General features: G+C 41.6%; 1 non-coding gene across 1 annotated transcript; it reads left to right on the plus strand.

Annotated features, from left to right (window-relative positions):
- The first annotated feature begins 14,326 nt into the window (after positions 1 to 14,326).
- Positions 14,327 to 14,401, plus strand: Trnat-ugu (transfer RNA threonine (anticodon UGU)). Its single transcript has one exon. It is a non-coding gene; the product is annotated as a tRNA-Thr (tRNA).
- The last annotated feature ends 1,785 nt before the right edge of the window (positions 14,402 to 16,186 follow it).

Raw genomic sequence — 16,186 nt, forward strand, 5'->3', positions numbered from 1 at the left:
ATCTCTTACCAATTTATGAGGTATGAATATCTCAATTGCTGTTGCTACTATGTCTTTGAATTTGAGCCACATCTCGTCTACATTCGCGTAGTCAGTTCGGAAGGAATGGAAATTGTCTTTTAGGAAGGCTTCTAGTGGCACTTTATCCGCTTTTTTAAATAAAATTATTTTGCGTTTGTTTCTGATGGATTTGGAAGAAATGGTATTGAGCCTAGCTACAATGACCTTGTGATCACTAATCCCTGTATCAGTCATGATGCTCTCTATCAGCTCTGGATTGTTTGTGGTCAAGAGGTCAAGTGTGTTTTCGCAACCATTTACAATTCGCGTGGGTTCGTGGACTAACTGCTCGAAATAATTTTCGGAGAATGCATTTGAGACAATCTCGGAAGACGTTTTCTGCCTACCACCGGTTTTGAACAAGTATTTTTGCCAACATACCGAGGGTAGGTTGAAATCCCCACCAACTATAACCGTATGAGTTGGGTATTTATTTGTTACGAGACTCAAACTTTCTCTGAACTGTTCTGCAACTGTATCATCGGAGTCTGGGGGTCGGTAGAAGGAGCTAATTATTAACTTAATTCGACTTTTAAGTATAACCTCCACCCACACCAATTCACACGGAGTATCTACTTCGACTTCACTACAAGATAAACCACTACTGACAGACACAAACACTCCACCACCAATTCTGCCTAATCTATCTTTCCTGAACACCGTCTGAGACTTCGTAAAAATTTCTGCAGAACTTATTTCAGGCTTTAGCCAGCTTTCTGTACCTATAACGATATCAGCTTCTGTGCTTTCTATTAGCGCTTGAAGCTCAGGGACTTTTCCAGCGCAACTACAACAATTTACAACTATAATTCCGACTGTTCCTTGATCCAAGCACGTCCTGTAATTGCCAAGCACCCTTTGACATTGCAGCCCATCCCGCACTTTCCCGAGGCCTTCTAACCTAAAAAACCGCCCAGTCCACGCCACACAGCCTCCGCTACCCGTGTAGCCGCCAGCTGAGTGTAGTGAACTCCTGACCTATTCAGCGGAACCAGAAACCCCACCAGCCTATGGCGCAAGTCAATGAATCTGCAGCCAATAAGGTTGCAAAACCGTCTGAGCCTCTGATTCAGACCCTCCATCCGGCTCTGCACCAAAGGTCCGCAGTCGGTTTTCTCAACGATGCTGCAGATGGTCAGCTCTGCCTTCATCTCGTAAGAAAGACCGGCAGCCTTCACCAAATCAGATAGCCGCTGGAATCCAGAGAGAATTTCCTCAGATCCAAAGCGACACACGTCATTAGTGCCGACATGTGCCACCACCTGCAGCTGGCTGCACCCTGTGCTCTTCATGGCATCCGGAAGGACCCTTTCCACATCAGGAATGACTCCTCCCGGAATGCACACGAAGTGCACACTGGATTTCTTCCCCTCCTTAGCCGCCGTATCCCTAAGGGGCCCCATTACGCGCCTAACATTGGAGCTCCCAACTAATCGATAACTAAAACCTGAATTGTACTGTTTCCTACGGGCTAATTACATCAACCTAGAAGCTTCCTCTATGTTCTACTGTGTTGTTTTTAGTGTCTCTGCATTCCTTAGCACGCGACATAAGTTTGCAGACGATAAATGTAACCGTTTCAGAGAGAAAAGCTGCCAATGTAACGCTCTGGCAATACGTCGATTTGATAGCAAATGACGAAAACGGGCTTATTTCTTAGGTTTTTACTACATATGAACACTTTTCACATTCTCTCGTGTAACGTGGCTTTTAGGCCTCTCTTCATGCAAAATCTTAAGGTCGTCGGTAATGTCAAGGCACCAAAGCCGGATAATAAGTCAATAATCGATTACTAAAACTTAAAGTTTACTGCTTCTTACTGGCTGATTACATCAACTTATAAGCTTCTTCTGTGTTTTACTGTGTTGCTATTAGTACCTCCACATAGCGCAGCACACAACATAAGTTTTCAGACGATGAAGGTAACCACTTCACAGAGAAATTCCAAATTCTGTGTCTGTGTCTACTGCCTGCTCATATTGTTTAAAGCAGGTTGCTCTAAATGCCCAGTGGATCTGATTCCCTTGATACCCATTCTAAACAATCTCGGATTGGGAAAGACCAAGCTCTGCTTATACTTATAGTCTGGGAAGTTGACATATCTTAGACAGTAAAATATGATGGTTAAAGATGTCCACTGAGTATTCCCATATACACTGAAGTTAGCTTTGAACAACAAATTATTAATTGGCCACCTACTCTTGACTCAATAGCTACTAAGATCTTTCACTGGTGAAGGAGGTGACAACGTTGTTACGTCCATTAGAGGCTTCTGTAGTTTGCTGAGAATGATGTGATATAATTGTGCCTTGTGATTTTCTGTGGAGTTCCAGAGTAAGTTCTACACTGGTGCAGGACATCCATTATTGCTGTTCTCATTCGAGGCAATCCTCGATTCTAAATCTCAAGCACCAGAGGATTAGAAACAGCAATGCAACCTCTGTCTTCCTGGCTGTCCACTATTTCAAAGTGCTGTGGTTGACAGTCTCTTCTCATTGTGCAGTGCTTGTAGATCATTGTAAATGGATAAACTGCAATATTTAGAACATCTCATTCTAAACTTTCTAAAGAACGAGACTTTTCTGTTACGACCACTTTTTGTGTGAGGTGATAAATACCAGGAATTTGGTTGTATTTTGAGAACCTAATGGTGACATACATTAGTGTCTGTGTAAATTAATGGAACTGGATTTTTCCTGAGGTCGGCAGTTTTCCGAAGGTCGGCGTTTTCCCACGAGGTCGGCGTTTAACCCCGAGGTCGACGTTTTTCCCTCGAGGTCTGCGTTTTTCCCCGAGGTCGGCGTTTTTTCCCTAGGTCTGCGTTTTTGCACTGAGGTCGGATCGGCGATTTTTTCCCCGAGGTCTAGAAATCTATCGGTATATTGAAAATCCAAAGTATTTTGATGTATATCGAACTATACTGATATGTCAAGTCAACTTGAAACATATATCCGACCACTAGATGTCGGTATTTATCGAGATAGCGATATATTTCGATATACCTATTTATTTCGAGAATCGTTTTCTTAGGGGTACAGATTTTTTTCAAGACGTCCATTCTTTCCCATTATCGATTCATTTCGATATATCGACTTATGTCGAAGCACTCATTATATCGAGATGTCGATTTATTTCGAGATATCTATCTATACTGAGGCATCCATTTATTTCGAGGTATCAATTGATTTCGAAGTATCCGTTTATGTCGAGATATCGATTTAGTTTGATATACCGAAACAAATCGGGTTGTCTGTTTATTTCGAGCTATCGATATATTTCCATGTATTGGTGTACTTCAGATATCGATTCCTTTCGAGATATCGATATATTTCAAGAAACCTCTAATCTCAAGTAATCCATAAATTTCTAGGTATTGTATTTTTAGAGATATCTTTATATTACTAGGTACCAATATATTTCAAGATATCGATATATTTCTATACCTCGATTTATCTCGAGAGGTCCGTGAGATTCGAGATATCGATCTATATGGTAAGCTGAAATGCGTCTAGATGTCGATATATTTCGGGATATCGAATCATTTCGATGTAGCTGTCTTTTGGAGGTGTCGATTTATTTCGAAGTTTCGATTTTTTTCATGGTGTCGATTTATTTCGAGGTTACGATTTATTTCGGGTTGGCTATTTATTTCTGGGTGTGGATTTATTTCGAGGTGTCGATATATTTCGAGGTGACGATATATTTCGACGTTACTTGTCGACTGCATCAGCTTAGAACCTATTTCGTACAGAGTGGTGCGACTGCATACCTCAGAAGGCGACATTGATATCCAGACGATGAATGTAAACGTTTCCGAGAGAAAAGCGTCCAATGTGACGAATTGGCACTACGTCATTATGAAAACAAATGACGGAAACGTGAGGTTTCTGCCACTCAAAGTGCTGCCAACTTTCACCCCACCCCCTCCTCACTCCCCCAGTCGTGGCGATCAGCTGGTGTGATAGAAATGGACACAGGAAAGTAATAACGTTCCATGAAATCCCATTCTAGGGAGGTTCAAGGGTAAATGTTCCAGACGGTTTATTTGCATTAAGACACGCATACTGGACATCTACAATGTCACATCTGCCAGATCGTTTCTATTGTCAGCAGTGGAAAACAAAACAGCGTACTGAAAAAGCCATAGTGAGACGCGGTTTTTGGTAGACGAAATAATAGGAATACTCTAGGCACTGATAATGATGATCTAATGAGAATTCTGGTATTGTTTTGAAAGATGCATTTAAATATGCATTGAACGTAGCTCCAAATTATTTTGAGAATTATAATTGCGGTATGATGGATCTACATTGGAGATTTGGTAATGCAAAACATTTCGATCTGAGAATACTTTACGTGATAGAACGGCATTGACCTTGTGTGTCATTAGGGTAAAGTTAATTTGCCGCCATTAACATAAAATTTATCCGCCATTAACATAAAATCTATTTTTCAGCTTACTTCAATAAGGACTCACTTCAGATGATTGGACAACTAAAGAGAACTCAAACCGTTATTTTAATAGTATTCGTAGGTCCAATGCAGCATTTACCGTGGACAGTCCCTGAGTCAAGACTGTCAGTTTTATGTAGGGAGCACTCCTTTAAGAAAGCACTCCGTGTTCAGGCCACAAGTGGCCAATCAGGACCATCCGACCGCCACGTCATTCTCACTGAGGGTGGAGGAGGAGCTGGCTCTCCCACTCGTTGTGGTAGTTTCCTTTGACTGGAGCCGCTACTATTCGGTCGAGTAGTTCTTCAATTGGCATCGCAAGGCTGAGTGCAACCCGAAAAATGGAATCAGCGCATAGCGGCCCGGATGGTCACCCATCCAAGTGCCGACCACGCCCGAAAGTGCTAAACTTCAGTGATCTGACGGGAACCGGTGTATCCACTGCGGCAAGGCCGTTGCCCCTACCACTTTTACATGATATTTTTGATCGTAGATCAGGTCTGATGGCTAGAAAGAATGGACGTTTACCATGTTATGCACATTTATATTTTCACTACGTCGACACAGCTGGTCCAATTTCGACCAGCGGTGATGGTAGCCATAATGATCGAGCCAAGCATCCTGTGTACATTGGTTGCACCCAAGTGTGTGGGGATCACAGCATTCGTGACATTTAAATTTGTTACTTCTTTGCTACTATATTCGCAATAAATTTTGCAGACAGTATCCGCATATGACGCTGAATGCACCTACAAAATTATATCATTGTACGACACATGTTTCAGGAGATACGTCATAAAAACTCAGGACAAGGCCAGACGCTGCATAGTACGGACGTGGACGCACAGCTGTAAATAAATGCCTGGTCAACACCAAGCTTTTCCGCTAGTCATCTATAAAGATAAAAAATCCCCAATATTGTCCACCAGCATATTTTTGAAAAACCTTTATTTTGTCATCCATTTTTTTTCCTGGAAAAATCGTAAAAGCCGCATCATTGTGTTTTTAAAAATCGTTTCCTATTGTCATCTCTTTTTATGTATTTTAAACCATTTATCGCTTGTGTAACCTGTGGCTACAAGTCCATTCCCTTTATGGGGTAATCGAAATAATGAACAACGGAAAAAAGTGTGGGTCAATTTCTTCCTCATTTTTCGGAACTTTTGATAATAGTAAATCGTTGGCTCTTTGAGGGCGTGGTAGGTACATACAAGAGATTAGTGTAAGATTAGAATTTGGGTTAGATACAGTGCCAGGAGGTTCTGTTTCTATCTGGCTAGCTTCAAAGTACTTCACCATCTACTAAGTGATGCGTTTCATTGTGAATGGTGTGGTCTGTGCTAGGTCTACCCTTTACTCCACAATGCTGTTCCTTCGATGCTATTAAAACCAGGATGTTATCAAAATATATGCACAGTGGCAGACTGGAGTCTGCAGAAATATTTCCAGTGGTGGGGAGGGGGGAAGGCGCGTTGGGGCTGGAGTGCATGATTCTGAAACTGGCACTCTGTGTACAAATCAGCTGGTCAGTTACGAGGTGCATCAAGCTACAAGACCCTAACTCTATAAGCGCTACAACTGGTCAAAGCTAAGGTTTAGCAGTATTGTGGAGAATTCTTATCTGGAAGAGTATGAGTATACTGTAACGAATAAAAACTCTTTACTCCAGATTCCAAGGATGGTTAGGGGCGACGGGTGAAAGTGCCCTTTTGCCTATCCTCCCCTCCCCACCTCCTCCCCTCCCCCTCCCCTTCCCCCTCGCGGACGCCAATGGCTGGCCCGTTCATTTTGAGAACATCAGAGTTGCAGTAACCTTTCTGAGAAACTGTTCTAGATGACCTTGCGCGTCAATCTTACCACTCACAACAGCAGTGGGAATGTCGGTTATCGCTCAAACAACTGGTTTTCGGCTCTTATCAGTTTCCCAGCCTCACTTTAACCTAATTGTTAAAGCCCGTCACAATACCAGTTCTTGTAATAACCGATTTTCAGTATTTTATTTACATTATTTCCTCTTGTAAACTTGGAAATCAAACAAAGATAAAAAATTTTACTTTCTCAGTTTCTTGATAAATGGAATCAAAACGTCAAATACATTTATGATGACCTGCAGCCGTCCAGAACGAAATTAGAATTATATTAATACCGTCAGCTGCTCACGGGTGTCGATATATATCAACGGGTACAGGTGACAATGTGTGCCTGTCTGGGACTCGAACCCGGGATCTCCTGCTTACATGGCAGGCTCTCTGCCCATCTGAGCCACCGAGGGCACAGACGATAGTGTGACTGCAGGTACTATCTCGCGCACGCTTCCCGCGAGACTCACATTCTCACCTTCCATGTCCACGCACTACATTCGTAGTGTCCCACACCAACACATTCATTACTCGTGGAACACATTCTTACCAAGTCCCGTAACAGTTCGGGGAATACTTGTGCATCTTCACAGAAGAAGGTCATGGCTGGTATTGCCAGAACCATATACTTATATGGATATGGACATGTCTTCCACGAGGAATGAGTGTGTTGGAGTGGGACTCTACGACTGTAGTGTATGGACATTCAAGGTAAGAATGTGAGTCTCGCAGGAGGCGTGCGCGAGATAGTCCCTGCAGTCGAACCATACACTGTGCCCTCGGTGGCCTAGATGCATAGAGCGTCTGTCATTTTAGCAAGAGATCCCGGGTTCGAGTCCCGGTCGTGGCACACATTTTCACTTGTCCACGTTGATATTTATCAACGCCCGTGAGCAACTGACGGTATTAATATAATTCTAATTTCTTTAAATTAAATAGTCCAATAAAACTTTGTCCGCTGTTCGCTGTTTCTCTCAAAATATAGCGAGTACTTCTATACCACAGAAAACTGCCAGTATTATCCTACTGATTTTAGTTTTTAGAACTCTGCTCAAAAATTATATTTAAATCAGTTATCACAGCACTATGCGGGCATTACGTATAATCCAGCGATAAAGAGTGAAAACTGCGGGAGGAGAACTCTCTTTTTCGTTTTAATTTCTCTGTTAACGGCTAAAAGCAGATAACGTAGACACAGGCAGCAGATCAGGCACTTTCTATTTTTATCCCGAACTATGAATGATTTGTAAAATTTTAACTTTTTTCCTTGTATGATGTCGCAAGTCGACCAAATCGACCATTGTGCTTCACTCGTACTGCATATCGTAAAATACTTCCAGGCTTCCAGATGGTGCCATTCTGTGTTACAACTGACGTTCGACAACAGCGAGAAACTGCGTCCATTCTCGCGCACTGCTTGTATAACAGGCACAGTATTGTCTCGGCAATGTTGGACCAATTCACTTGTTGCTCGTTTCTATCAGCAGTGTTATTAAAGTGGCATACATCACTTTTCCCATTTTTTCTGTAATAACGCAGTATCTCAGAGCTATGGAAATCTTACGAATAAAAATTACTCGTCTTTTTTAAAAAAGGTTTATTTGAAAACTAAAAAGTTTACTACGACAACTGTGGCTAATTGGTATATCTGTTTTTACGTGGTTATCAGGAAAATATAAAAAGACACTTGTTATAACCGAGAGCAAACAAATACCGAAAGACATCGGTTATTCAGAACTAAAATACCCATGTCGTTTTAACTGATCGGTTTTTCTATCTCTAAACTGCAGTGTCGCCACAGAAAAGTGTGTCGTTCCATCAATGTACATAGCAACGTTGAGATATGTATGTGTTTATGCGCAATATCGGCAAATGGAAACACGAAGAGGTAATAAGCACATGAGCGATAGAATTTATTTCACAGTCAGAAAAGTCGAGTGACAGACAAGACTGAATCACTGTAATAGAAATTATATGGAAAGCTGTGTAAAGGAAAATTTCCAGTTCTTTCGTGGATTCCAAAATTGAAGCAAATTCCGGGACATCAAGGTGACATAGTCTTATACGGATAGTATTCCATGACTAACGTAATTGGCCCACATACTGTACTGGTATACTGATAATATTACACTACTAAGGTAATTTACCTGAAATAATTTACAAACATGTTACTATAACATTCGCTACTACTCATTACGCTAATTGACCTTCACCCATTAAGCGCAAGCGCCGATCTCAGTTATGATACGTGCGCCATCCAAAAATTTATCAAGGTGGTAACTCAACACAACTACAAACGATCATTGTGTGCAAAATAAATAGAACACCTCATAAGAAGAACATGACGGGTTTGAATCATTCCCACCGCAAAGGATGAAAAAATCAGGCTTGCACATAAGACCACTTGATAACTAACCAGAAATTCAGATTAGTTGTAGCTTCGGTGACAATCGCCTTTTTTACATTTTCCCCGTAAACTAGATAATTATGAAACGTAACAACTACTCTAAAATATCTGCAGCAACGGACTTGCCGCGGAGGTTGCATCGGTTCACGTGAGATCACCGAAGTTAAGTGCGTTGTCGGGCGTTGAAGGCACTTGGATGGGTGATCATCCAGGCCGCCTCATGATGCCAATCGAGGAGCTACTCGACCCAATAGTAGCGGCTCCGGTCAAAGAAAACCATCATAACGACCGGGAGAACAGTGTGCTGATCCCCGCCCCTCCTGTTCACATCCTCCCCGGATGATGACACGGCGGTCGGATGGTGCTGTCCCAGTAGGTCACTCGTGGCCTGAAGACGGAGTACTTATAAAGCAACTACTCTCCAGTGGATGGTCGTACTACTGAGACCTTGATGCCTGGCATCAATAACAGATGGCAGCACAAGAGGTTGGCTTACGCCTACTGCCGAATTTTGCGATCTGTCGTAAGCCTGCGTAAGCACGTGGGGCCTTCCGTCTTAAGTGCAAGCATATCCATTGCGTTTACTGCCGCGCGACTTGAGTGGAATGTTTCATTATTTCTGAAATATTATAGAAATGTTTTTCGTTGTATATCCTCACCATCGGTACTGAATTTACTGTAAAATTACTTGCTCACTTTTCGGAACTTCCGTTCATAGTAAATCGATACTATTTGAAGCCGTGGTAGACACGAGTCTAGTGTGCTTCACCTTCAGCACCTTCTGTGTCAGTCTCGGTTCCTATGTCCCTGATTTCACAACGAACAGTTCGTTGTCTACTGAGTATACTGTCTGTTGCACGACACTATCCCTCCCACGCTGCTAAATGTAGGTCGTCGGCAAAATATGACTGCAGTGGAACAAGGGCGTCTGCAGAAATTTCCCCAGGAGGTGGTGGTGGCATTGTTAGTGGTGTGTGTGTGTGTGTGTGTGTGTGTGTGTGTGTGTGTGCGTGTGTGTGTGTGTGTGTGTGGAGGCCATTACTATGAAATTCACACAGTCCAGACCGCCAAGGAAAATAAACCTTGAGATTTGGAAAGGTTGTTGATCTTATACCGCTTATACTGCATATTTCGAAATTCCACCTCTAAGGGGGATACACAGGAAATGAAAGGATTTTTGAAACATGTAGCTATTAAGGTAATTTTGAAGCTAGGCAGACGAAAATTTGTATCTGGTTTCTAGGTCAGAAATAAAGAAATATGTGTTCCAGTATTATTGGGAATTTAACCTCTATGAGGTGAAATAGTAGGTGAACATTTTATCTTGAGGTAAAAAATTATGGAAGGACTATGGAAGTATTTTTAAGGCTATATCTACGAAAATTGGTATTTGACTTCAAGGTTACAAATACGAAAATACGTATTTTCGTGTTTTTGGAAGTTCAACCCCTAAGGGGATGAAATAGAGTGAGCTGGTGCGTTTCTGGCGCCAGTTTCCGTCGATCGATGTTTCGATCTTTGAGTCGCGGTCCAGAGGACACTGCTCGCTAACCGACTGTAGTAGTTCTCTGTGCGGCCCAACATCGGGCTTACCGCGCTTACACTGGACACAGTTGCCAACAAATCGCATGCCATCGCCATATAGGTTGGGCCAAAACATGTGTTCCCGAACTCTGTTCAAGGTCTTGTAGAACCCCAAATGATCCCCTACCGCCGAATCGTGGAAATATCTGAGTGCCATGCTAACTCTTTCCTGTGGAATACAGAACTTCCCTTCACCACGGTTGTCTTCCCCTTTACACAAGACCCCCCCCCCCCCCCCACCCCCCGAAGACCTCACCATCCGCCAACTGCTGCCGAATCGGTCCCCACCCGGGGTCCTCGGCCTGTTTGCCGGCTAAGTCGCAGAAGAAGCCGGGTGTCTCGGAGAGAAGGAAATTGACCCCCAGATCCGGCTCCACGTGGCCCTTGCCTTCCCCAGACTCTGCCGCGAACATACGGATAAGAGCGTCGCCAATTCATTGTCTCTGCCACTAATATGGCGAACCTGGAGATAAGTCTCGTCATCTTAACTTCGGTATGATTTTTAGCGATCTTATTAATCAAAGTTTAAGGTCTGGCACTGGCCAAGTAACTCACGGAGGCTCATTGGTTTCAGTCCAGTTGTATTGCTCACCTGTTCTCCAGATAGGGTTGTGTAGTTTATGTCTCAGAAAATTGTCTGCTCTTGATGTGTGTTGTGTTAGAAATAACTGGCAGCGGTCGACGCTAGCATACTGGGAGCAGAGCACCACGGCGGCAGAGAGATATTTGAGGCCATGTCCTCTCCTTTACATCTTGGGTTATGTTGTCACTTTTGCGTGATTCCATCTTTCCGGTGCTGAACTATAGCATCCAAAGTTCAATTGCATTCCCATGTTGAGTATATTTCTATGTCATTCTCTGCCTCGTGGATCTCTTGTATTGATTTGAATCCTTGGTCTGCTCGCGTCTATCGCCAATTCACACGAAATATTGAAGCAACCTTATTTTAAGGGTATTGTCATATAGTCATGTTCTAGTTGTAATCATTCTAAGAATATTGTTGATTAATCAACTGAGTAAGTAAATTTGAAGGTCCGTTTAGTCAAAATTAAAGGACCCCCTTAATTGTTTTAGTCATTTTTATACAGTTTTGTTTAGGAAAGTTGGCAAGCCGAACGTTAAATATCTGTATTCTTACGCTTAATCTGTTTCTCCCCTGATTGCAAGTAGTGAGAGTTCTGCTATGAATTTTATGGACATTTGTGCTATTTAAGTAAAGCTTTACCTAAGTATATATACCTAGTCATATTCAAATTTCAAGTTTTACGGGTCTCGTTCCACTTGACGAAATTTATTTATTATTTGTCCAACTGATCTGGCCTTGTGATTTTATAATGCTTTTGATTGTAATAAAATATGTAGCAACTACAACGGATTACTATTGTGATTTTGGTGTGTCACTACCATACCCCATATCACAGAGGATGAAATGTTTCATGAAATATATGAAAACCTGTTTTTGATACATTCAACGATTAAGAGGGTGGAATATAGGATGTAATGTTTTATGAAAGTATTTCAGTGCGAAAGAGTTTTTAAAGCGAAATCTATGAATATTGTGTTATTGAAAACTACGTGTTTCACTGTTTTTGGAACTACAACCTCCAAGAAGGTGCAATAGGGGCACAGGTTTCACTGACCCATAGCCTTCCAGCCCAACCTGCAAAGTATACGGACTTGAAATTTGATGAAGGTGTAAATCTTACGCTGAAAGCATCATTTAAGAAGAGATTGTTCGAAATTTCACTCCTATAGGGGTGAAACATAGGTTGAAAGTCTTTTTTTTTTTAAATATGTCCCTATGTCCCTATTGAAGCTATAACTACAAAACTACGAAAATTGACATTTGGTGTCTCAGTCAGATACAAAAAAGAAACAGGTTTTTAGCATTTTCCGAAATTCTTCCATTGGGGGATAAAATAATTAGTGAAGGTTTTTTGAAAATAAATCATTATTAAAGAACTACTGAAGCATTTTTATAGCTACATCTATGAAAATAGGTATTTGACATCTCGGTTGGATGTAAAAAAAATGTGTTTCGTTGCTTTTGGAAATTTAACTCACTAATAGAGTGAAATAGGGGATGTAATGTTTTATGAAATATTTCACTATGAAAGCATTTTTAGAATTAAATGGATGAAGATTTGAATTTGGCTCCTCGGCTCTAAATAGAAGAATACGTGTTTAATTGTTTTTGATAACCCAACCCCTAAAGGGTGTGAGATGTTTCAGAAAATGGTTCATTATGAAAGGATTGCTAAATATATCTGACAATTCGTATTCGGCTAATATGTTACAATTTTTAAAAACTACGTGTTTTTCTGGTTTTGGAACTTCGAGCATAAGGGGATGAAAATTTTAATGAAATATTTATTGCGTTATATTAAAATATTTTAAATGTGCATCTATGAAAACCGGTATTTCACTTCTCAATTAGATATAAAGAAATATGCGTTAGGGAATGAAAGACTGTACGGAGATATCACCACAAGAATACAAACGGCTTGATTAACAAAAACCTTGGACTCCAGCTGTCAGCATTGCTTTTTGATCATTCAGTAAAAGACCATGCTTCAACGGCGCTAAGTTTAGAAAGTTTAGAAAGTGTTGCAGTTTATAAAACACATAAAAAAACGATTAAAGAAAAAAATTCTTTGCAGACCATGAACGGTCTACGCAAGTAAAGAAGCGGATGATAAACTAGCTCTTTATGCAAATGAGTTGGTCAGTTTAAGTTCCGAGACATGTCATGCAGCAGGAACGGAATCCTATAGTTGCTACGATTGGCTAAAGGAAAAGTTTTGCAGAATCACTCGAAATCACTTCTGCAAGTGGCTAAGAATCTCGTAATGAATAAAAATTCTGTACTGAGAATTCCAAGGTGGGAGATGCAAGATTCCTCCCCCCCCCCCCCCCTTCCCCCTCCTCACAATGCTATCCTTCTTTACCTACAGCAAAAAATAAATAAATAAATTAATAAATAAAACTAGAGAAATTTCTACTGTGAAACTATTTGCATACAAGAGAACGGCCCTTGAAATTTAACTCTTCAAAGTTTTAAGCCCTGCTCATTCCGGATATTGATTAGAAAGTGTTAATCCACATGTGAAACCTGAGTATATAATCCCTGTGACATTTGATCAACGGTGTTCCATAAGGACAGGTTCTCATTCAAAACGTTCGAAAATTCAATTTCTTTGTAGTTGCATTTTTTAAAGGTGTACTTGTCTAGACTCTTGGAACAGAAATTTTTTTTTTTTAATCCGTGCTTTACAAAAGTTTCTACAGTCCATTGTTTGAAGCAGTGTCACGGCTGCCATGAGCCGCGCGGGGTACCCGCCATGTGTCCAACGCCTTGTCACGGTTCGCGCGGCTCCCCCGTTGGAGGTTCGAGTCCTCCCTCGGGCATGGTTGCGTGTGTGTGTTGTCCTTAGCATAAGTTACTGTAAGTAGTGTGTAAACATAGGGACTGATGGTTCAAATGGCTCTGAGCACTTTGGGACTTAACATCTGAGGTCATCAGTTTCCTAGAACTTAGAACGACTTAAACCTAACTAAATTAAGGACATCACACACACCCATGCTCGAGGCAGGATTTGAACCTGCGACCGTAGCGGTCGCGTGGCTCCCGACTGAAGCGCCTACAACCGCTCGGCCACATCGGCCGGTCTATCATGTATTCTAGAAGAGTTGCAAGGTCGTCAGTGGCGCCTGTTCTTTCGAGAGCAGTTACTATCTTCATATCTATGGTTAAACGTTACCCAGCCATTGACCTTCGTCTGTGCGAATGCGCACAGATTGCCGGAACTCTTACGGGAATCGTCACCTTAGTGTGAGCCAGTAATGAGTGGATGGACAAATACCTATTAAGTACATTACGTATGCGGATTGTGGACGGTTGGGGATGTGAGTCTCACGGGAAGCGTGCGAGGGATAAATTCCTGCAGTCGTGCTGTTCATGTGTGCCCTCGATGGCTCAGATGGATTGAGCGTCTGCCTTGTAAGCAGGAGATTCTGGGTTCGAGTCCCAGTAGGGGCACACTTTTCAGCTGTCCCCATCGAAGTATATCAACAACACCTGTCGGCAGCTGAGGGTTTCAATTAATTATCAGTTGTGAAGGTGATTCGATGAACCCTTTGCCAGGCACTTAAATGTGTTTTGCAGGGTATCCATATAGATGTAGATGATAACTCGTCCCGTGTCGCACGTGCTCAAAATGATTCATACTGCAGAATGCATGCAAACATACTCACCGAAAATACGGACGAATATCAAGTGCAGGCTGCCGAGTGCTGCATATCCAGCTTTGACAGATCGGCTTTTCCTGCCAAGAAGAACAGGAAGTTGCTGTCTAGGAACAATCAGAGGTAGAGGAAGGGTTGATAAATACTCCTTGACATGCAGACTAAACGTAAATAACGAAAATACATTTTTGGTAAAAATTGGTCAAAACATAATCGGTTGCCCTCCGTATTGGATTAGCTGTTTTGAATATTGAAAATCTGACTTCAGATTCGTTTTCAGCGACATTAAAAATATATATGTAACACTCAGTTCATGCAAATCGAAGTAATAATATAACTAAATGTTTTCCCTAAACTTTGAACACATTTTTTTCGGGTAACTATTTTCTCAGAACGGCATGCAGCATAAATTAAAAGTGGTTCGTTCTCTTAACATCTACCTCTGACCCCTAAAAGTAAACACTTTTCTTAGGAACTTATAGCTATAATATGACATTTGTTAATATTAACTAATTTTTGTGTAGGCATAAGGAGTGAAACAAACCCTCAAAAATCGAACTCAAAGTTCGAATTAGCACTGTATCGTTAAATTTAAGGTTGTTTCATTGCGGTTAGGTATACGCTCCCATAAATTTTATGTTTTATCGACTGATGTTATCCATTTTCAATTTCAGAGGAATAATGTAGTATCAACTGATGTTACCCATTTTTGAATTCAGGTAACATATGAGGTGCCACACTGCACGCGCTCTGCGTACTCCAGTCTCGCAGGCCCTTGATCAAATCATAATTACGGGCGCCATTTTTTATTGAAAATCTAAAATTAAGCTCATAGTATTATCACTCGTAATTCCCAAACAGATCTTTCGAATGTATTTTCATTGTCTCAAAAAGAATTTCAAATGTACCCTTTTTTGCTCATTTGTATGAGAACCTGGCCGTAACGCCGGAATATAGTCACGAGATTTTTTTTCAGAGACGCTGTACGTTCGCGAGAAGACTTTCGTTCTGCGCGTGTCGAAGGACATTCCTCAGATATTACTGTGTGTGTGCTACTCAGTCGTGCCATTTAAGTGTACATCTTTGCATAGTTTTCCTTTCACGATGTAAACAGTGTTCCGCTCAGTTGCTAACTGGCCAGTGAGTGGTTCCGAAGGTATCGGATGTGCGGTGCGTTCGGTCTGCTAGGACAACAGTAGACTAGCGTGGTGCGATGGCAGAAGCAGACACTGAGGGAGCTAGCTGCTGGGACGCCAGCGAACAATTTATGCCAAGTAAGACGAAGAGGACTATTCTAAAATCACGAGCCGTCTCAAAAGTGTTTACCATTGGTAAATCTTGCTGTTGAGTCTGACAAAACTGGCAGTTTTGCCTAGAGATACATTAGAGAGAGCTACAGGAAATCCCCCCACCCCCCTCAATGAATTTTTGGTTGTGATGACAGGCCGATTGGTAGTGTAGCCCGAGATCTAAGTTAGGTTTCTGGTGGGGGGAGGGTAGAGTCCACTATGTAACTTTCACTGCAAATTTTAGTAACCGCATAAACTAACCGAAATAGAAGCGTAATTTTAACTATATT

The sequence above is a fragment of the Schistocerca gregaria genome, unplaced genomic scaffold, assembly GCF_023897955.1.
Source record: "Schistocerca gregaria isolate iqSchGreg1 unplaced genomic scaffold, iqSchGreg1.2 ptg000327l, whole genome shotgun sequence".
NCBI lineage: Eukaryota > Metazoa > Arthropoda > Insecta > Orthoptera > Acrididae > Schistocerca > Schistocerca gregaria.